The 21,376-nt window shown below is 42.3% G+C and overlaps 1 protein-coding gene and 1 pseudogene across 1 annotated transcript in view; one reads left to right on the forward strand and one right to left on the reverse strand.

Moving 5' to 3' along the window:
• LOC123515618 (trissin receptor-like) overlaps positions 1–21,376 on the forward strand; it is a 318,318-nt gene that overhangs the window by 4,148 nt on the left and 292,794 nt on the right. The window lies entirely within an intron of this gene.
• On the reverse strand, positions 17,271–17,389 carry LOC123515773 (annotated as a pseudogene).

Consider the following 21,376-nt stretch of genomic DNA (forward strand, 5'->3'; position numbering starts at 1 on the left):
GCAACGATCGCTGCATGCAAAACGTACCTTAACTGGAGATTTAAAAGAAATTTTAATGTTGTTAGTAATGATTTAGCAGGCTCTAGTGAAAATTACGAAGGATTTTCAAGCGTTTTTCTTTTTTTTTTTTTATAACCAGTGATTGTTAAAACGGCTCAGTTCAAAATATTTGTCATGATTTCTTTGTAACTTCAACATTACTTTACTCACTCAATATATTTTTTTCTGTAATTTCCCTGAAGTTCTTTGCTTGTTTTTGCCTCTCCTTTCCTCCGTCACTATTCTGTCTACATAATAACTAATGCAAGAGTTAACTGGTACGAGTATAGTCACTCTTTTAGCCACTTTAATATGTAAACTCACGAATTTTCTGACCTTTTTTATTCACATATATTTTTTCATCTCCCGTCACTATTTAACTCACTTCGCTAATGCAAGAGTTAACAAGTGGAGGGGGCGACGCTGCTCCGTAATCCCAGCACTCTGAATAACGCAGCAAGTGTGTGGCAGACAGCGGCGTTTGATTTGTTTGGTTTTGTCACTGTCAGACACGGCACGATCTAAACACGAGGCAGAAATCGGCGCTACAACTCATAAGAAAAGAGGAAAAGAAGAAAAGGAACTCTGGAACTCCGTGTGACCATGCAGGGAGTGTGTCGATATTGGCTTGACAGACAATTGCAGCTTGATACTTTCCCTTGATTTGGTTAGGCTTTTCTTCATTACTAACCAGTGTGAGGCCCTTGCTCCTCCAGTCATCTCTGAGACTTATACTGGTGAAGAATTGTTGGATCTATTACTCTAACTCACTTTTCTTCCCTTGCTGTCGATCCATACTAAGATATCGTTGCTTGTAGTGCAGTGAGGCGTTGCATATCTCACTAAAAGAGATAATATAGTCAAGAAAAGTGCTCGGGTGACTGCGCCATTAATCAACATTCCCTTCACTGGTAAACTTCGGAACTCCCTGTCTCCCTGGCTGTCTGCTTGTCTGTCTGTCTGTCTGTCTGTCTGTCTGTCTGTCTGTCTGTCTGCCTGCTTGACTGCCTGCCTGCCTGTCTGTTTGTTTCCCTGCCTGCCTGTCTGCCTGCCTGTCTGTTTGTTTGTCTACCTGTTTGTCTGCCTGCCTGTCTGTTTGTCTGCCTGTCTGTCTGTCTGTCTGTCTGCCTGCCTGTCTGTTTGCCCGCCTGTTTGTCTACCTGCCTGTCTGTCTATCTGCCTGTCTGTCTGTTTGTCTGCCTGTCTGTCTGCCTGCCTGTCTGTTTGTTTCCCTGCCTGTCTGTCTGCCTGCCTGTCTGTTTGTCTGTCTGCCTGTTTATCTGTCTGTCTGCCTGTTTGTCTGCCTGCCTGTCTGCCTGTCTGCCTGCCTGTCTGCCTGCCTGTTTGTCTGCCTACCCTGTCTGTCTGTCTGTCTGTCTGTCTGTCTGCTTGCCTGCCTGCCTGTCTTTCTGTCTGTTTGTCTATCTCCCTGCCTGTCTGTGTCTGTCTGTCTGTCTGTCTGTCTGTCTGTCTTTTATTTTATGTAAGAGGGAGAACTGCCAAGGGCAAAAAAAAAAAAAAAAAAGGCTTACTGGAATTGGTCTCCATAAAAGATTGGAAAAATTAGTCAAAAACCTGGGACAAATGTCTTGACACCTCTCTCTTAAAAGAAGTCAAGTCGCAGGAAGATGGAAATACAAAAGCAGGCAGGGAGTTCCAGAGTTTACTAGTGAAAGGTATGAATGATTGAGAATACTGGTTAACTCTTGTATTAGAGGGTTGGACAGAAAAGGGCTGAGAGGAAGAAGAAAACCTTGTGCAGCGAGGCCATAGGAAGAGGGGGAGGCAAGCAGTTAGCAAGATCAATAGAGCAGTTAGCAAGAAAATAGCGATAAAAGATAGAAAGGGATGCAACATTTCGGCGGTGAGAAAGAGGCTGAAGACAGTCAGTTAGAGGAGAGTTGATGAGACGAAAAGCTTTTGATTCCATCCTATCTAATAAAGTTGTATGAGTGGAACCCCCCAAACATGCGAAGAGTACTCCATACAAGGATGGATAAGGCCCTTGTACAGCGTTAGCAGTTGGAGGGGCGAGAAAAACTATCTGTCTGTCTGTCTGTCTGTCTTTGTCTCTGTCTGTCTGCCTGCCTGTCTGTCTGTCTGTATGTCTGTCTTTGTCTCTGTCTGTCTGTCTGTCTGTCTGTCTGTCTGTCTGTCTGTCTGTCTGTCTTTGTCTCTGTCTGTCTGTCTGTCTGTCTGTCTGCCTATCTGTCTGTCTGAATTTCCCCATGTTTCTGGTAGTAATTGTTGAATAAGAGCATTTACACACCTCCAGATCTTAACTACTATACAGGGTTTAGTACCTTCAAGGGCCCTTTTTCTGGCCTTCTAAGGGCTCGTGGTCAAAATTTCTCTTATATGAAAAGTCAACTGGTTCCGATGTCTTTCCTACTTGTATCTTTATATTCTTTTTGGAAGCGGTAAAAAAAAAAACCTTTGGTTTCCTCTCCCTATCAACAGTCCATCCTCTTACCTGGGACTTTGATAACAATAAAGAACAAAAAAGATTAAGAAAGATAAAATAATACCATATTAATCAATGAAAAATATAGAGAGAGAGAGAGAGAGAGAGAGAGAGAGAGAGAGAGAGAGAGAGAGAGAGAGAGAGAGAGAGAGAGAGAGAGAGAGAGAGAGAGAGAGAGAGAGAGAGAGAGAGAGAGAGAGAGAGAGAGAGAGAGAGAGAGAGAGAGAGAGAGAGAGAGAGAGAGAGAGAGAGAGAGAGAGAGAGAGAGAGAGAGAGAGAGAGAGAGAGAGAGAGAGAGAGAATCTTCACAGGAGCAGTGTACAGTGTTCGGAGCAGGGAAACAAGGGAAGGCGGGCAGCGGGATCGTGAAGTGCACGTGGCGCTTCTCGGTGGATCAGTGAGGTAAAGCAACGAAGGGCCTGGTTAGTACGTGGATAGGTGTAATTCACCTCGGTCGCCTGCTGGTCACCCAGCCAGTCTTCCCCATTACGGAGCGAGCTCAGAGCTCATAGACCGATCTTCGGGTAGGACTGAGACCACAACACACTCCACACACCGGGAAAGCGAGGCCACAACCACTCGAGTTACATCCCGTACCTATTTACTGCTAGGTGAACAGGGGCCACACATTAAGAGACTTGCCCATTTGCCTCGCCGCTTACCGGGATTCGAACCCGGCCCTCTCGATTGTGAGTCGAGCGTGCTAACCACTACACTACGCGGTGTGTGTGTGTGTGTGTGTGTGTGTGTGTGTGTGTGTGTGTGTGTGTGTGTGTGTGTGTGTGTGTGTGTGTGTGTGTGTGTGTGTGTCCTTATGTCTGAATTTGAAGGAGGGTGAGGAAATGTCTTCACTGGTGTATTACGTCTTTTGAACTTGTGCGTGCATGCGTGCGTGCCAGCCACCTCACTAATAACTTTTTTTTTTTGTCAGCCACGTTACTAGTTAAGTCTGGAATTCTTTGCTTGTTTCTGCCTCTCCCTTCCTCCGTCACTATTCTATCTACATACTAATTAAAGCAAGAGTTAACCAGTGTATTCACTTCAATAATATGTAAACTCACGAATTCTTTAACCGTCTTATTTATCTACATTTTTTCATTTCCCGTCACAATTCGGCTCACTTCGCTACTGCAAGAATTAACAAGTGGAGGGGGCGACAGTGCTCCGTAATCCCAGCACTCTGAATAACGCAGCAAGTGTGTGGCAGACAGCGGCGTTTGGTTTGTTTGGTTTTGTCACTGTCAGACACGGCACGATCTAAACACAAGGTAGAAATCAGTGCTACAACTCATAAGAAAATAGGAAAAGAAGAAAAGAAACTCCGCAACTCCGTGTGACCATGCAGGGAGTGTGTCGATATTGGCTTGGCAGAACATTGCAGCTAGACACTTTCCCTGTGATTTGCTCCTCCAGTCATCTCTGAACCTTATACTGGTGAAGAATTGTTGGATCTATTACTCTAACTCACTTTGCTTTCCTTCCTGTCGATCCGTACCAAGATTTCGTTGCTTGTAGTGCAGTGAGGTGTTGTTTATCGCACTAAAAGGGATTACATAGTATCGTGACTCGTCCACATTAGCTCCGGACTTCTCAGATACATGTACAAGAGACAATATAACAGTGGGAGCCGAAGACAAGGATTATCCCACGACCACTACTGGAAGAGATAATATTGTCCAGAAAAGTGCGCGAGTGACTGCACCATTAATCAACATTCCTTTCAATCGTAAACTCCGGAACTCCCTGTCTCCCTGCCATGTCTGTCTGTCTGTCTGTCTGTCTGTCTGTCTGTTTCCCTATGTTTGCGATAGTGACTGTTGGACAAGAGCATTTACACACCTCCAGATCTTAACTACTCTACAGGGTCTAGTACCTTCAATGCGCCCTTTTTCTGGCCTTCTTGGTGCTCGTGGTCAAAGTTTCTCTGACATGAAATAAAAGTCAACTGGTTCTGATGTCTTTCCTATTTATATGATTATGTGTATTTTTTAGAAGCATTAAAACACCTTTAATTTCCTCTCCCTATAATCTTTTTATCCCCTTATCTAGTATTCTTAATAACAATTACGAAAATATCAATTTAGATTAAAATAATACTAAATTAATAAATGGAAATAATAATGATGAGAGAGAGAGAGAGAGAGAGAGAGAGAGAGAGAGAGAGAGAGAGAGAGAGAGAGAGAGAGAGAGAGAGAGAGAGAGAGAGAGAGAGAGAGAGAGAGAGAGAGAGAGAGAGAGAGAGAGAGAGAGAGAGAGAGAGAGAGAGAGAGAGAAACTTGAGACGAGCAGTTTACACAATTCTGAGCAGGGAATGAAGGGAAGGCGGGCGGCGGGAGCGTGAGGTGCCACTCTCAGAGGAAAAGGGTACGAAATAAGTAGAAAAAAAAATTGTATATGTAGTGATGAAATACTGCTATCCTTTTTCTACTCTTGCAAATCTAACCCTTAAAGACGATACAAATTTACCTTTTCCTACCTTAATCTACCCATTTCCTACCTTATCCCGTCACTACTGGAACACCTCTTTATCATAATCTTTTTGGTGTTATAGACGCTTTTATTTACATTAGGAAAGGTTTATGGTGGTCAGAAGATTAATGGCAGGAGTCTTCACTATTTCAATTTCCCTCATAAATTTCTGAAGCTGTATAGTCTCCAAATAATTAACAAAATGAATATGAAAACGCGTCTTACTACTGAAGGGGTTTAATCATAAGACAAATTTACCTATTTACACCCTTGTTCATGTCTCGTGAGGTGCTTGTAAACGAGCAGCGGTGATCCGAGCGGCACTCAAGGAGGCTTTCAAGTAGCAGTCATCACCCGCACTTCGTCCCGCAAATACCTCGTGCATCTTTCCATCAATGTGGTGCGGGTGTACGTAAGTAGTACCTCAGGGCTAAATGAACGAAACTCCCTTGTCGGGGGTGATGCCAACGCCCGCACTGCACCATGTTCAGTATATGCCGCTTCTCGGTATATCAGTGTGGTTAAGCAACAATGGGTCTGGTCGTGGATGGATGACCGCCAGTGTGTGTGTGTGTGTTCACTGTTTGATCTGCTGCAGTCTCTGACGAGACAGCCAGACGTTACCATAATGAGCGAGCTCAGAGCTTATTATTTCCGATCTTCGGATAGGCCTGAGTCCAGGCACACACCGGGACAACAAGGTCACATCTCCTCGATTTACATCCCGTACCTACTCACTGCTAGGTGAACAGGGGCTACACGTGAAAGGAGACACACCCAAATATCTCCACCCGGCCGGGGAATCGAACCCCGGTCCTCTGGCTTGTGAAGCCAGCGCTCTAACTACTGAGCTACCGGGCGTGTGTGTGTGTGTGTGTGTGTGTGTGTTTTATGTTATGGCCTATAGCGCCTGTAGGCATACTTGGAGTAAATGTGGGAAGCGGTGTTAAGCTTCCGCCCATTAGTGGCGCAGGCAATTTTATTTATAGTGGTACCCATATTAGGGCCCATATCACCACCGAAGCGCATCTTTGGTGTAACCATCTAAAACCTGCGTATCATGGTGACATGTAAGTAACTTTAAACCACTCGGCAAATGGCATAGCTTCAAAGTGGTATGTGGTGGAATTCGAACCTACGTGTGGACGTCTGCCTGATCCACGCTCACCATCTTATCCACTACGCCACCGCCTCCCTTGTGCGCGCGTGTCATTATGTCTGGATTTGATTTAGATTAAGGAAATGTCTTAACTGGTGTATTATGTCATTCAAACGTGTGTGTGTGTGTGTGTGTGTGTGTGTGTGTGTGTGCGGGCGCGCGGGATATCACCTAACATGCAGAGAGAGAGAGAGAGAGAGAGAGAGAGAGAGAGAGAGAGAGAGAGAGAGAGAGAGAGAGAGAGAGAGAGAGAGAGAGAGAGAGAGAGAGAGAGAGAGAGAGAATTTCTTCAATGTCTCTACAGCATCACACGCCGCGTTCATATCAGTATCTCCCAATCCACCAGCATGTCTCTGCGTGTGTTAGGTGGATGAGTGTGGCATATTTTTTCTTAACTAGTCGAAGTGGAAACAAAGATTGACGCGTTAGAGTGTTTCGTTACTTGTACGTGACACCTTTAACCTTTTCGCTGGTAGACAATTTTATAGTTACTATTGTTGCACTTGTTGCTTTATCAAATATTTCTCTAGCCTTGAAGAAACAATATTAAACAGTTTCTTTCACTTCTTTCCCTTCCTGTCCTTTCAAAAATTTTCTTTCCCACACTGCTCTAGATGTTAATCAGTGAGTACTGCATAAAAAAACAATGAATGAATGAATGAATGAATGAATAAATGAGTGTAAATAGTTAAAGTGACTGAAAAAGAGAGACAATGCACCACCGCACACACTGAAGGAAGCTTTTTGTTCGCCGTTGTAATTTTTCACAACGCAACAAAGCATAACTTTTTTTTCCGCCTCTTTGTGTGTGTGTGTGTGTGTGTGTGTGTGTGTGTGTGTGTGTGTGTGTGTGTGTGTGTGTGTGTGTGTGTGTGTGTGTGTGTGTGTGTGTGTGTGTGTGTGTGTGCGTGCGGGCCATCACCCAACATGCAGCTTTCCTTGCCTTGGTTTGGCATCACAAAATAAGAGTGACAAACACAGCTGAGAGTAATAATGAGTTGTTATGTAATAGTGTTACGCTGGTGTCGGTGTTCGTTCAGCGGTAAAGGTCTGCACCAAAACTACCTCAGTAGCCACGTGTACAGATTCTCCAGCTGGACAGTGTGGTGAGCATGTGCGTGGTGATGGCTTAGTTTAGGTTAGGGTTAGGTTAGTTCAAATTAGGTTACTTCAGGTAAGGTTAAATTAGTTTAGGCTAGTTTCTGATTAGATTAGGCATAGACATCAAGAAGGTTATTGACAGGTGACGAGCTGGGCTGGTTGCGCGGGCGGCCGACACGGGAGGCGGGTGGCCGCCATACTGACTGTACGCAGAAAAAAAAAAACTAAGATTTCTCAAAAACTAATTGGAATATTGACCTCAAGTCAAAACTCGTACGTCAGTTACCTTACGCACATTTGTGGGAATAATATGGAAGCAAAATTTGCACTACTTCTATAGAGAAATGCCGAAATATATAGTTTTCATGTTTTTACGGAGAAAATCTAAAAGCTAGTAAGAGCATAAAATAACTGAAAACTACATTAGTAACCTGCCAGTTGAATCAGAACATCTTCAGTATACATGTTTTGATATGCATAAAACAAATTTGAAATGCCTATTAAAATTTTCAAGAAATGTACATATAAAGTTAGCGAATGTTCTGTATCCGCGGGATCCATCATCTATATTCACTGTTCATGTCTTTGTTTTGTAGGCTGAGGTCACCTTCTTTCTCTTGTAGTTCTCCCGGTTCTTAGCAGACTTGAAGCTTGTACCAACCCATGTGCAAGTACAGTAAATACCATTGCTGTACTGTGAAGAACATATGTATCAGTTACTCATTTCTCTCATACTTATCTACAATGGGCAAACACACTCATTCATGGTCATTCTCATTCTGGTGCTCTAAAACATTGAAATTTTTGGGCAGGCTAAGGCACATATGAAGTTGCCAACTGCACACATAGTATGTTCAATATAAAAGTTCTGGGTGTCTAGGTTTTCGTTATGAGCAACATAACTATTAAATAAGATATTAAAAAATGCATGTGGTGAATAAAGAATGAATAGTGAAGGAAATTCATCTGTATCAATATGTAGTACATGTACATATGATTGGTTTGCAATGCCAAGTAAAGGTAAGAGAGTGAAGCATGAAGTACTTAAGAGTCAGAGCTAACAGTCTCAGATTGTTTCCATGAAAAAAAAGTGAGAGAAAGTAAAGAGACTATAAGAGATGAATAAGATCTAAGATCGTAAAATTTGTTACCAAATACTATGTAGAAAGCAGATCACAAGGATAGCATTTGGTAGAATGCTGAGTTGCTTTCAGATTCACCGGTAGAAGGAATGATGAATGTGGAGAAGACTGCCAGATTATCTAATACAAGATCACTGATGCATTTATCAATTAATTTTTTTAATATCCTATTATCATTATCTTTTTTTTTAAGCTTTCATTTATTCATTCATATATATATATATATATATATATATATATATATATATATATATATATATATATATATATATATATATATATATATATATATATATATATATATATATATATATATATATATATATATATATATATATTGATGTTTTTATTCCTCTACGCAAACATTGCACTCAGATTGCAGGACAAAGGTCACAATTGTCTTAATACAACTTTAAAAAATATATAAAGTGAATGCGTAAAACCTGAGATTTATCTGACATTCAATGAGTTTTCTGAGTTGAAACTTGATCTTTTATGATCTAATAGGTAGGCCTATTAATTATTGTGTTAATTGGATCTTACAGTTCTGAAATGTTCATGAAAAATTTAAGGTTGAAACACAAATTTTGTAAAATCAATTCCAAAATAAGGATGCAAATACGAAACATGAAAAAAAAAAACAAGGTTCTCTCCTAAATATCTAAGTTTATTTTCAATCAGTATATGTTGTTATATTTAATAATATTTCCTCAAAGACTTTCTTCCTATATTTAATTCTTTAACACCTCTGGAGGAGAAAGAAGACACCGACCGAAACGACAATTTACTCCTAGCGAGGTCTAATAGCATTAGTTCATGGGGTGCTGTGAACCTTCCATTAAAGCTAGTTGCAATCTCGCTGAACGCTTCCTTTTGTGTCTCACAACTCAAGGGGGCAGTCACAGCTTGCTCTCTAAAGACAACTCTCCTTCTTCACACAAAACTACATGCACTTACCGCACATATATCCTTCACTTGAAAATTAATTTTAAAAGAAAAATGACGACTCAAAACCATGCCTTGGAGTCCCATTCTGGGGAGGGGATCAAAAATGTCCCCAGGTCAGACTCCTCTTTCAATAATGATCTCAAATGCCTTGACATCTCCCTCAACATTTTCTACATTGACTTCTGCAACATTTGCGGTCTTAGATCTAATTTTCAATCTGTAGAACACCACCTCTCCTCTACTAAACCTCATCTTCTTTTCCTCACCGAAACACAGCTGTCTGAGGCAACTGACAGTAGCCCCTTTTCTGTTCCCTCCTATTTTCTCTATTCTCATTTTCGTTCCAAAGCTGCATATTACTCTCGTGCCCACGCTCTTGAGTCTAACGAGCTTTCCACCATCTGGCTTTGACTCAACAGTCACTCTCTAACTAAATTCATCTTTGCTGTCTATCTCTCCCCTAACTTCTCTGACTGTAGTAAATTCTTCGACTATTTAACTTCCAAAGGGGAGTACATTCTGTCCCTCTACCCATTCGCAGAGATTTCCATTCTATGAGATTTCAATGTTCACCACCAGCTTTGGCTTTCATCTCCCTTCACTGACCATCCTGGTGAACTACCCTTCAACTTTGCTATCCTCCATGACCGAGAGCAACTGGTGCAACACCCTACTCGTATTCCTGACCGTCTTGGAGACACGCCCAACATTCTTGATCTCTTCCTCACCTCTAACCCTTCTGTTTATGCTGTCACCCTTTCATTTCCGTTGGGCTTCTCCGATCACGCTCTCATTTCTGTATCTTGTCCTATTTCTCCAATCCCTCCGCAGGATCCCCCAAAGCGAAGGTGTCTCTGGCGTTTTGCCTCTGCTAGTTGGGGGACATGAGGAGGTATTATGCTGATTTTCCCAGGAATGATTACTGCTTCCGTGTCAGAGACCCATCTCTTTGTGCTGAATGCATAACAGAGGTGATAGTGTCTGGCATGGAAGCGTAGATTCCTCATTCTTTTTCTCAACCTAAACCTTCTTAACCTTGATTTAACACAGCCTGTTCTCGTGCTATACATGATAAAGAGGTTGCCGTGGTACATGGAACCATGCGTGCTTTGGGATCCTAGAGGTCTCCAAGCGCACGGGTTCGAATCCTGTCCACGGTCTGAGTGTAGGTTGGGCTTCCTCACTCGGGGGAACGGTTTCCTAGCGGGTGGGCTTTAAGATAGGAGGTACCCTAAAAGTATCCCTTTCAGAAATTCCCGTGAAAAGCCCACATGGTATATATATATATATATATATATATATATATATATATATATATATATATATATATATATATATATAAAAGGTACTTGAGCCTTCAATCTTCTGAATCTCACGCACTTTATATCTCTGCCCGGAATCTTGTCAAGTCTGTTCTTCAACTTGCCAAACACTCCTTCGTAAATAGAAAAAGTCAAAATCTTTCGAACTCAAACTCCCTTCGAGACTTCTGGCATCTAGCCAAAAACATCTCAAACAACTTCACTTCTTCATCTTTCCCTCCTTTATTTCATCCTGATGGCACCACTGCCATCTCTTTTTTCTCTAAAGCTGAACTCTTCTCTCAAACATTTGTTCACAACTCTACCTTGGATAATTCTGGGCTTGTCCCTCCCTCTCTTCCTCCCTCTTACTTATTCATGTCTACAATTAAAATTCTTCGTAATGATGTTTTCCATGCCCTCGCTGGCCTAATCCCTCGGAAGGCTTATGGACCTGATAGGGTCCCTCCTATTGTTCTCAAAAACTGTGCTTCCATGCTTGCACCTTGCCTGGCTAAACTCTTTCAACTTTGTCGATCGACTTCTACCTTTCCTTCTTGCTGAAAGTTTTCCCACATTCAGCCTGTTCCTAAAAAGGGCGACCGTTTTAATCTTTCAAACTACAGTCCTATAGCTTTAATCCCTTGCTTGTTTAAAATTTTTTAATCTATCCTCAATAGGAAGATTCTCAAACATCTGTCACTTCACAATCTTCTATCTGATCGCCAGTATGGCTTCCGTCAAGGTCGCTCTATTGGTGATCTTCTGGCTTTCCTTACTGAGTCTTGGTCATCCTCTTTTAGAGATTTCGGTGAAACTTTTGCTGTCGCATTATACATATCAAAGGCTTTTGATAGAGTCTGGCACAAAGCTTTGATTTCAAAACTGCCCACCTACGGTTTCTGTCCTTTTCTGTGCAACTTTATCTCGTTTTCTTTCCGACCGTTCTATTGCTGCTGTGATAGACGGCCACTGTTCTTCTCCTAAATCTATTGGTAATGGTCTTCCTCATGGTTCTGTGCTGTCTCCTAACCTAACCTATTTCTATTATTCATTAATCTTAACCAAATTTCTTGCCATAAAATAAGGTAAAAAACATACACTTTTAAATGATACAAGGATAAGGATTTGTACATTTTGGAATGTTGAGTGAACTCTCTAGTCACACAGTGCCTCACCGCACTGTTTTCAACTGTTTATTTAACTTTTTGGTACATATTCTACACTCACCATTTAAAAAAACTGTTCCTAAGAAGCCTGCAACTCTCAAGTTGAAGAAATCACTTTGGTTGACTGTGCAAAACACATCGATCACTATGAAATAAACGAGTATTGTGGCGTCACTGCGCGCTGGGCTACCGTGGACTGTCAGCCGTTGCACTAGCCGGCCGCTCTTTCATGTTGTACCTTTGCGCAGAGCGGAGCGTCAGTTAGTGCTGCCTGATCGAGTTGCGAACTTTACCCTAAATTCACCCTTAACATTACGCTGTTTGCTTTAAAATTACCTGGTTTAGTAAAAATCTATTTTTAAAATTTCATTTAAATGCATGTATATTAAGAATATTATCATAATATGTACGGCGATGAAATAATATTACCCTGAATTGAAATAATGTTACCCTGATCGTGCTCAAATTATCCTAAAGCATGGTAATTACTCTGCACCTGACAGCACTGGCGTCAGTGGTTATTGATGTCTTTGGGTTAGGTTAAGTTACGTTAGGAGACAGCGCAAGTGTCTGGCGGCAATGTAGGTGTGTGGTAGTAGAGCAGATGTGTAGTGGTAAATGTGTAGGTGTGTAGTGGTAGGCGTGTGGTGCAAGAAATAGATGATCGTTTGTTGTTATTGTTGTTGTCATTTTTATTGTTATATTTTTCTATTCATTCAAGTATTTTCGTTTATGACTTTTCCTTCGCCTTTCCTTTCATATTTATTGCTCATTTTTCCCTCTTCCTTTCTTTGTTCTTGTTTTAATTACTCTTTTGTCTTTTTTCATTTCCTACCTTTCTTCTTTCTTTCTTCTCCTCCTCCTCTTTATTTTACTTTTCTTCTCCTTTTTCTGCACCTCTCGGTCACACTCTCTTCTCCCGTCACAGCGTCCATTAAATTAACGAGACACTTTCCTTTCGTTCCTCCCTCTCGCGCGATACACAACCTTCTAAGTCCACTTCAGGTTCGGGGAACTTAAAAATTCGAGAAGTCTTGGGACTTCACGCGATCGCTTTTAATTACCCATCTTTGGATAGTGTTCTGAAGCCCTTTATTTCGCACTGACACTACACTGAAAAGGCTTTAATGGAATAGACACGGGGTTTTTCTCTACATTTTTACGGTTCTAGTAGCAGATCAACAACACATTTAAATCATGAACACGGAAAACACTCTTGAGAACACGGCTAATCCTCCCTGTGGCCTTTCAATAGAGTCGTTGTGAGAGGCAAAGGGTTTCTGAATAGGGGTGAGTGGCTCAACACAGGGTCTTTTCTTCCCCAACCATCAGGAACACTACACTGAATACTCCGCTTTTTGTCCGATCAGCAAAGTTAAGCAGCGTTGGGTCTGGTTAGTGTTTGGATGGGTGACCTTCGCCGCCACATTCTCCTCGCTGCATCAAGACACACAATCAGAGACACTTTGTTTTCTGACCAAGACTATTCTATCAAAGTCCACAAAGATGATTAACAGAGCTCAAAAGGGCACTTCATAATGCAAAAACCTTGATGATCTCTTTTTATGTAAGAGGAGAAAATTGGCCAAGGACAACAGAAAGAGTTAAAAAAAGGCCCATTAAGTTGCCAGTTTACGTGCATGTCCAAGGGAGTTAGCTAAAAGAATTGGATAAATACCTTGAAAACTCCCGCTTAAATAAGCTAAGGTCACAGGAAGATGGAAATAGACGAAGGTAGTGAGTTTCAGAGTTTACCAAATGTGACACAAGAACAGTAAAAAAACATCTCAGATCGCACAAAGTAACATCAACTAAAGCTCTTTGAATGTATGTACGTAGTGAAGGTGCGGCGCAGGAACGTCTCAGAATGTGGTCCCAAGAGCCAAGAGTCGATAGGAAATGTAGCCAAGTTTTGTTTTTTAGACGTGAGGCGGAGTTACCTACCGACTGCAGGAACTAAATGGGCTTTCCCTTTCTCCTGGATGAACTGCCCAGTGTTCATTGTTAAGGAGTGTGTTTCCCTCTTCTACTGGCTTTATGTTTTACTCTTGTATTTATTTATCTTTTGAATTTGAACTTAGTATGAGAAGAGAATGTTAGTTACGAATTAAGTGTCGCTTGCTTCTATATTCACTACAAAACACTTCTTTATTAGTCATGTAAACAGAAACAGCATGAAGAGAAGAGAGAGAGAGAGAGAGAGAGAGAGAGAGAGAGAGAGAGAGAGAGAGAGAGAGAGAGAGAGAGAGAGAGAGAGAGAGAGAGAGAGAGAGAGAGAGAGAGAGAGAGAGAGAGAGAGAGAGAGAGAAAGAAAGGGAAGGAAACCATGGCTTTTTTCATCATAGTTTCCTCTTATCCTTCTTCTATTTCCTTCTCCCCTCCTCTTCCTCCTCCTCCTCCTCCTCCTCCTCCTCCTCCTCCTCCTCTTCTTCCACTTCCTTTTCCTACGTCTTGACCTCATCTAGTTCTTTCTCCTTATCATTTCCTCCTAATCTTCCTCCTCCTCCTCCTCCTCTTCGTCTTCATCTAGTTCTTTCTCCTGATCATTTCCTCTTATTATTCCTCCTCCTCCTCTTCCTCCTTCTCTTTTGCCTCTTCTTCCTCCTCCTTCTCCTTCACGTAACCTTATTAGACAGAGAGAGAGAGAGAGAGAGAGAGAGAGAGAGAGAGAGAGAGAGAGAGAGAGAGAGAGAGAGAGAGAGAGAGAGAGAGAGAGAGAGAGAGAGAGAGAATGTACTTTTGTGTATCATTATTGAATTACTGTGTGTGTGTGTGTGTGTGTGTGTGTGTGTGTGTGTGTGTGTGTGTGTGTGTGTGTGTGTGTGTGTGTGTCTGTGTCAATCTGTCTCTCTCTCTCTCTCTCTCTCTCTCTCTCTCTCTCTCTCTCTCTCTAGTACCGCAGCTTCCATTTAATAATATTCTCTGCGTCTTGAGGGAGTCTTCTGACATTTAACTTGTTACTTCTCGTTACCAATGATGTTTTGAATCACGTGCTAGTTGTTTCCATACACTTTACACTAAACTTGTAAATTTTAATACCACAAAATCTATTTCTTTATACTCTACGCATCTTCAAGGAGTTTAGAATAAAGTTAAACGTGTTCTGAATCCCTTACAAGTCATCATCGTACACTATGTAATGAGTTTATACACTTTAGTACAGCAACATCTATTTATTCACATTCTAGGCGTGTTTAGCAAGCCTCATAAATTTCTAGGATAGTTTTTTCGTTTTAAATTATGTAGGTCGCCCCTCATGACTCCTTGCTTCCTGTCTTGCCGCCCACCTCACGAGTGCAAGAGAGAGAGAGAGAGAGAGAGAGAGAGAGAGAGAGAGAGAGAGAGAGAGAGAGAGAGAGAGAGAGAGAGAGAGAGAGAGAGAGAGAGAGAGAGAGAGAGAGAGAGAGAGAGAGAGAGAGAGAGAGCACCAGTCTATCGTTGTTTGTATCGGTGTATTCTGTAACTCTCCCTCATTCTGGTTTTAATCGTCCCATAATTGTTTTGTCCATCATATTAATACTTGTGGTGGTGATGGTGGAGGAGGAAGAGAAAGAAGAGGAGGAGGATGGGGAGGAGGAGGAGGAGAAGGAGGAGGAGGAGGAGGAGGAGGAGGAGGAGGAGGAGGAGGAGGAGGAGGAGGAGGAAGAGGAGGAGGAGGAGGAGGAGGAGGAGGATCAACTCTTCTTTGGACTCTCTCCACCTTGTCCATATCTTCCCTGTAATGGGGTGACCATAACTGAACACAGTATTCAAGTTGAGGTCGAACAAGAGTATTAAACAATGTGAGAATTACCCCTTCTGATTTGAATTCACAAGTCTTACCAGTAAAACTAAACAATTTTTTTTGCTGCTTTAACTACTTCCCACCAGTGTTTACTTGACTTGAGGTCTGAGGTAATTATAACGCCTACGTCTTTTTCCTCATTAACCTTGAGAACCTCGGAACCGTTCACTGAGTAGTCAGGAAGATCATTATTTATTGCTGTCAATGTGCAACACTTTACATTGATCTACATTGAAGCTCATCTGCCACTTGACTGACCAAGTTAATAAGCGGTTGAAATCCGATTGTAATTTCTTTTGTCCTCAGACGTGACAATTTTGTTCATTATTTTAATATCAACAGCAAACTTAGATACTTTACAGGTGAAGCCTTCATCGACATCATTAACGTAAATTAAGACAAGAACGAGGCCGAGCACATATTACTTTGGCACACCTCTTAAAATTTCTCTCTAGTGTGGAGATTTACCATTTAAAACAACGCGCTGCTTTCGCTCAGGGAGCCAGTCTTCGAGCTATTTGAGAAGTTTTCCGTCTATACCATGTGACTTCAATTTACCGAATAGCCGCTTATGAGGAACTTTGTCAAAGGCTTTTTGAAAGTCTAGATACACAACATCTACTTTGATTTGATTTGGTGACACTTGCAATATACATTTCAAGGTTTTTCTTGCTTTGTTTAATGAGCTTCTTTAATTCGCGCCGAAGTCTGTCCTATTCAAGTTTCACCCTCGTTTAGAGATGTCAAATATTTACGGCAGGACGATTTTTCTGCAATAGTTGTGACTCAATTTGGTTTGTCCACCATTTAGATTTGAACCTTTTGCATGGACGCCTTTTACTCATTGGAATACATGACTTCACAGCGTTTTCTAAAATGTATTTAAATTTGGCCCATGATTTTTCAATGTTACTTTCACTAAGTTCAGCGTTCCAGTCTGTGGCAGCAAGAATTAACTTGAGTCTCTCGTAATCTCCTTTGTGTATAGAAATTTTTTCATTGCTTTATATGCATGAAGGTTGATGTTAAAGGAGACGATCTTGTGGTCGCCGTTACCAAATTCATGGCCAATGTTAACGTTAGATATTAAGTCATCGTTTGTTGAAAGAAAAAGATCTAATATGTTGACACCTCGTGTGGATTCTTGGATGTGTTGCTTTAAAGAACATTCTAATAAACTATTGTATAAGTCATGACCAGAATAAGAATTAAGTGGATTTCCCCATGAGTTAACAGGTAAGTTGAAGTCTCCACAGATGACTGCATCAAAATTGTTACTTATTTCAGTAGTTTGATCTTGTAACTTCTGAGGAAATATTTTGTACCAAAGTCTTACAAAAAAGACCTATAACAGTTTTTTTTAGAACGTACTCTTAAATGCAAGAAGACTGAATCTATATTGTTTATTTTTTTCGGTTTTAAGTATGGCTGGGTGAAGACTGGCTTTCACATAGAGCAATACACTGCCTCTTATACTGTTTTGTCTCTCGCAGCTGAACATTTCGTAACCAGGCAAGTTGTATTCTGCAAGAAAATGTCTGTTCGCTGAATTCAGTCAAGACTCGGTAATACCAATAAAATGATAGTTTTCTAAGGCTACCATGGTTTCTAGATCTGAAAATTTATTTCTAAGGCTGCGAGCGTTCATTAGACAAGTTTTTACAGTGTTACACAGAGGTTGGTTTGGAATGGAATGGCAACAACGTCCGGTGTTCCCAGGCGGTCACCTATCCAAGTATTAACCGGACTCAACGATGCTTAACTTTGCTGATCGGACGAGAAGAGGTATGTTCAATGTGATGTGGTCGTTGGCAGGAGGAGGAGAAGGATGATGATGATGATGATGATGATGATGATGATGATGATGATGATGATGATGATGATGAGGAGGAGGAGGAGGAGGAGGAGGAGGAGGAGGAGGAGGAGGAGGAGGAGGAGGAGCAGGAGGAGGAGGAGGAGGAAGATTAGGAGGAAATGATAAGGAGAAAGAACTAGATGAGGTCAAGACGTAGGAAAAGGAAGTGGAAGAAGAGGAGGAGGAGGAGGAGGAGGAGGAGAAAGAGTAGGAGGAGAAGGAAATAGAAGAAGGATAAGAGAGAAAGGCAAGGAGTTCTAGAGTTAACCACTGCCAGGGATGAAGCACTAAACATTGTGGCTAACTCTTGCATAGGAAGGTGCACAGAGTAGGGGTGAGGGAGAGGAGTGCTGGCAGGGCGCGGGAGGAGAGGGGAGTTAGCGTGAAAATAGCGGTAAAAGATAGTAAGCCATGCAACATTACTGCGATGAGAGAGAGGGAGGCTCAAGACAGTCTTACTATTCAAGATATATAATTGTGCCGTGAAAACAAATGTACTCTCTTTTACAGTCCGGTCTGGGTTTTAGTCTGCTTGCCTGTCTGGCTGTCTGTCTGTCTATCTGCCTGTCTACCTGTCTGTTTATCTGCCTATCTACCTGTCTATCTGTCTGTTTGCCAGCCTACCTGTCTGTCTGCCTAACTGCCTGTCTGCGTGTCTGTCTGTGTCTTTTTTCACGACAATGAAGTGGAATGTTAAGCTAAAATGAACACTATTCACTGTGGGATAGAAGAGGACTATTACGTATGCTTAATAACAGAGCGTTTAAACATTTCTACGTGTATGAAAGTTATCAACAAAGCTCAGCTCCCCTTGGTGAGGAGAAGCCCGCGTGGTGGGTTGAGGTGAAAGAAAGGGAAGGAGAGGCAGACTAGCACACTGTCGCGGGTCAGTTGCTTGCACAAGAGGAGAGGAAACAGATTGAACGGGAAAGATACAGTAAGAAGAAGAAGAAGAAGAAGAAGAAGAAAAAAAAAAGAAGAAGAAAAAGGAAGAAAAGAAGAAAAGAAAGAAGAAGAAGAAGAAGAAGAAGAAAGGAGAAAGAAGAAGAATAAGAAGAAAGAACGGAAGAAGAAGAAGAAAGAACGGAAGAAGAAGAAGAAAGAACGAAAGAAGAAGAAGAAGAAGAAGAAAAAGAAAAGAAGAAGAAGAAAAGAAAGAAAAGAAGAAGAAGAAGAAGAAGAAGAAGAAAAGAAAGAAAGAAGAAGAAAAGAAAGAAAAAGAAAAGAAAGAAGAAGAAGAAGAAGAAGAAGAAGAAGAAAGAAGAAAAAGAAAGAAGAAGAAGAAGAAGAAAAGAAGAAAAAAAAAGAAGAAAAGAAAGAAGAAGAAAAGAAAGAAGAGAAGAAGAAGAAGAAAAAAGAAAGAAGAAAAAGAGAAGAAGAAGAAGAAGAAGAAGAAGAAGAAATAGCATTGGTGAAATAGTTGCTTACACAAGACGAGACGGAACAGATAGGAGGAGAAAGATATCGTAATGAAATATTGTGTTCTACTGTATCGAAAACATTGTGTGTCATGTGAACAGGAAGGAAAAAAAGAAGAGCATTGGTGTAATTGTTGCTTGTAAAAAAAGAGAGGGAAGAGAAGAGAGGAAGAAAAGACACCGTAAGTCACTATTGTGTTCTACTGCCTCTAAAACAACAATATAATAATAATAATAATAATAATAATAATAATAATAATAATAATAATAAAAGAAGAAGAAGAAGAAGAAGAAGAAGAAGAAGAAGAGAAAAGAAGAAGAAGAAGAAGAAGAAGAAGAAGAAGAAGAAGAAGAAGAAGAAGAAGAAGAAGAAGAAGAAGAAGAAGAAGAGAAGAAGAAGAAGAAGAAGAAGAAGAAGAAGAAGAAGAAGAAAAAGAAGAAAGAAGAAGAAGAAGAAGAAGAAGAGAAGAAGAAGAAAAGAAGAAGAAGAAGAAGAAGAAGAAGAACAAGAAGAAGAAGAAGAAGTCTCTCTCTCTCTCTCTCTCTCTCTCTTTTTTTTTTTTTTTTTATTTAAACATAATTTATACAGAAGAACATGTACCCAAAGGCGCACTGTCGTGTGCTACCTATTCTAAGGGTACTACAATCTATTTCTCTACAATATTTACAAGACTTAAAAATAGATAATATACAAGATGGTCAGCATGTAAATGGAGCACTGTTCTTTTCACTTCACTAGCACTATTCACGCACTGCACTACACTGAGTGTCACGTCACAAAGAGTGTCAGAGGAGTTGGCAGTGTCTGTCTCCACTTATGTGCCATCAGTTTGACACTGTGTGTGTTCATCTCCTGGACGTGAGGCACCGCGGCCGTGAACAAGTTCCACATCCTGGAGACGCGTCCTGCGAAGGTGCGTTGATGCTGACACCCGTGGGATCGCGGCACCTCTACGGCGTCACCACCATTGAGCACCGTTCTCGTGCTCCGTGCGGTGACTCTCAGAGGATGACGCAGCCCTGCCAGATGTGGCACTCTTTGCACCTGTGCCTTATGGAACACTACGATTGCCGCCACATCTCTGCGGTGTTCCAGTGAATCAAGAGGACGCTCAGGCTCTGGGTGAGGTGGTATTGCAGCATCTACTAGCCGTATGGCGCGGCGTTGGATGCTGTCCAGTCTCCTTCTGTGTGTGGCGGCACAGGACATCCAGGAGAGAGCTGCGTACTCAAGGTGGGGCCGCACCTGTGCCTTGTACAGCAGCAGTCTCCCTTCCTGTCGAGGAAACTGGCGATCCTTCTGAGAGCGGAGATCCTGTGAGAGGCTTTCTTGGCAATGGATTTGACATGGCTGTCAAACCTCAGCCCTCGATCCACCTCCACTCCAAGTATCTTGACGTCATCTTGGAGTGGGAGAGCAGCAGCGCCAAAAGACAACTTTCCTGCCATTGCTGCCATGGCGGCTGGGGACCGAGAGACAACCATTGCCTGTGTCTTCTCCGGCGCGAATGTCACTTGCCAGCGAGCACCCCACTCCTCTATCACTCGTAGCTGCTGATTGATGGCCTCAGCAGCCCGCCCACTGTCCTGGCGTGGATAGGTATAGGAGAGGGTGCAGTCATCAGCATAGGCCTTGACTCCTGGCAGTAGCTGGAGAAGATCATCCACGTAGATATTCCACAGGAGTGGGCCAAGAATTGAACCCTGTGGCACTGATGCCTCCACAGGCAGGGACTCAGATGTTTGCCCGTTGACAACCACCTTGAGGCTTCTGTCCTGCAGGTAATTTCCCAGGAGTCGTAGCAAGCCACCCTGGATGCCTTTAGCACGAAGCTTTTCCAGTAATCCGTTGTGCCATACTTTATCAAAAGCTCCAGCTATGTCCAAAGCAACCACTATAGTGTCCTTGCCGTCGTCGAGGGCGTCCTGCCACTGCCTGGTGAGAAGCATCATTAGGTCGGAGGTTGACCTTCCAGGTCTGAACCCAAACTGTTGGTCTGAGAGGAGGGCATTGTCCTTGAGATGGCTACACACCACCTCTGCCACGACCCTCTCAAACACTTTACCCACCACTGACAACAGGGATATGGGTCTGTAGTTTTTTGGGTCCGTCCTGGAGCTTTTTGTGTACGGGAACTACTCGAGCCTCCTTCCACACTGAAGGCCAGACGTTTTCCCGTACACAAGTTGTGAAGACTTGGGTGAGAGGGGCAGCCAGTTCCTGGGAGCATCGCTTCAGCAGGTGCGGGCTGATGTCATCAGGGCCGGTAGCTTTCTGTGTGTCCAGCCCCCGCAATAATCGCTTCACCTGCTGATGCGTCACCTCCACCATGGTGACAGTCTTCTCACATTGCTGGACCAGCTGAGGCGGTGGCTGCTGTGGATTCCCCACCTTCATTTTTCCAGCAAACAAGGAAGCCAGCAACTGTGCCCTCTCCTTACTGCTGGTGGCGACAGTACCGTCCTGCTTGCTGAGGGAGGGATGGATTCTTGGTGGCCAGTTCCTGTTTGTCCTTAACAAGGGACC

This window comes from Portunus trituberculatus, chromosome 39, assembly GCF_017591435.1.
Source record: "Portunus trituberculatus isolate SZX2019 chromosome 39, ASM1759143v1, whole genome shotgun sequence".
Lineage (NCBI taxonomy): Eukaryota > Metazoa > Arthropoda > Malacostraca > Decapoda > Portunidae > Portunus > Portunus trituberculatus.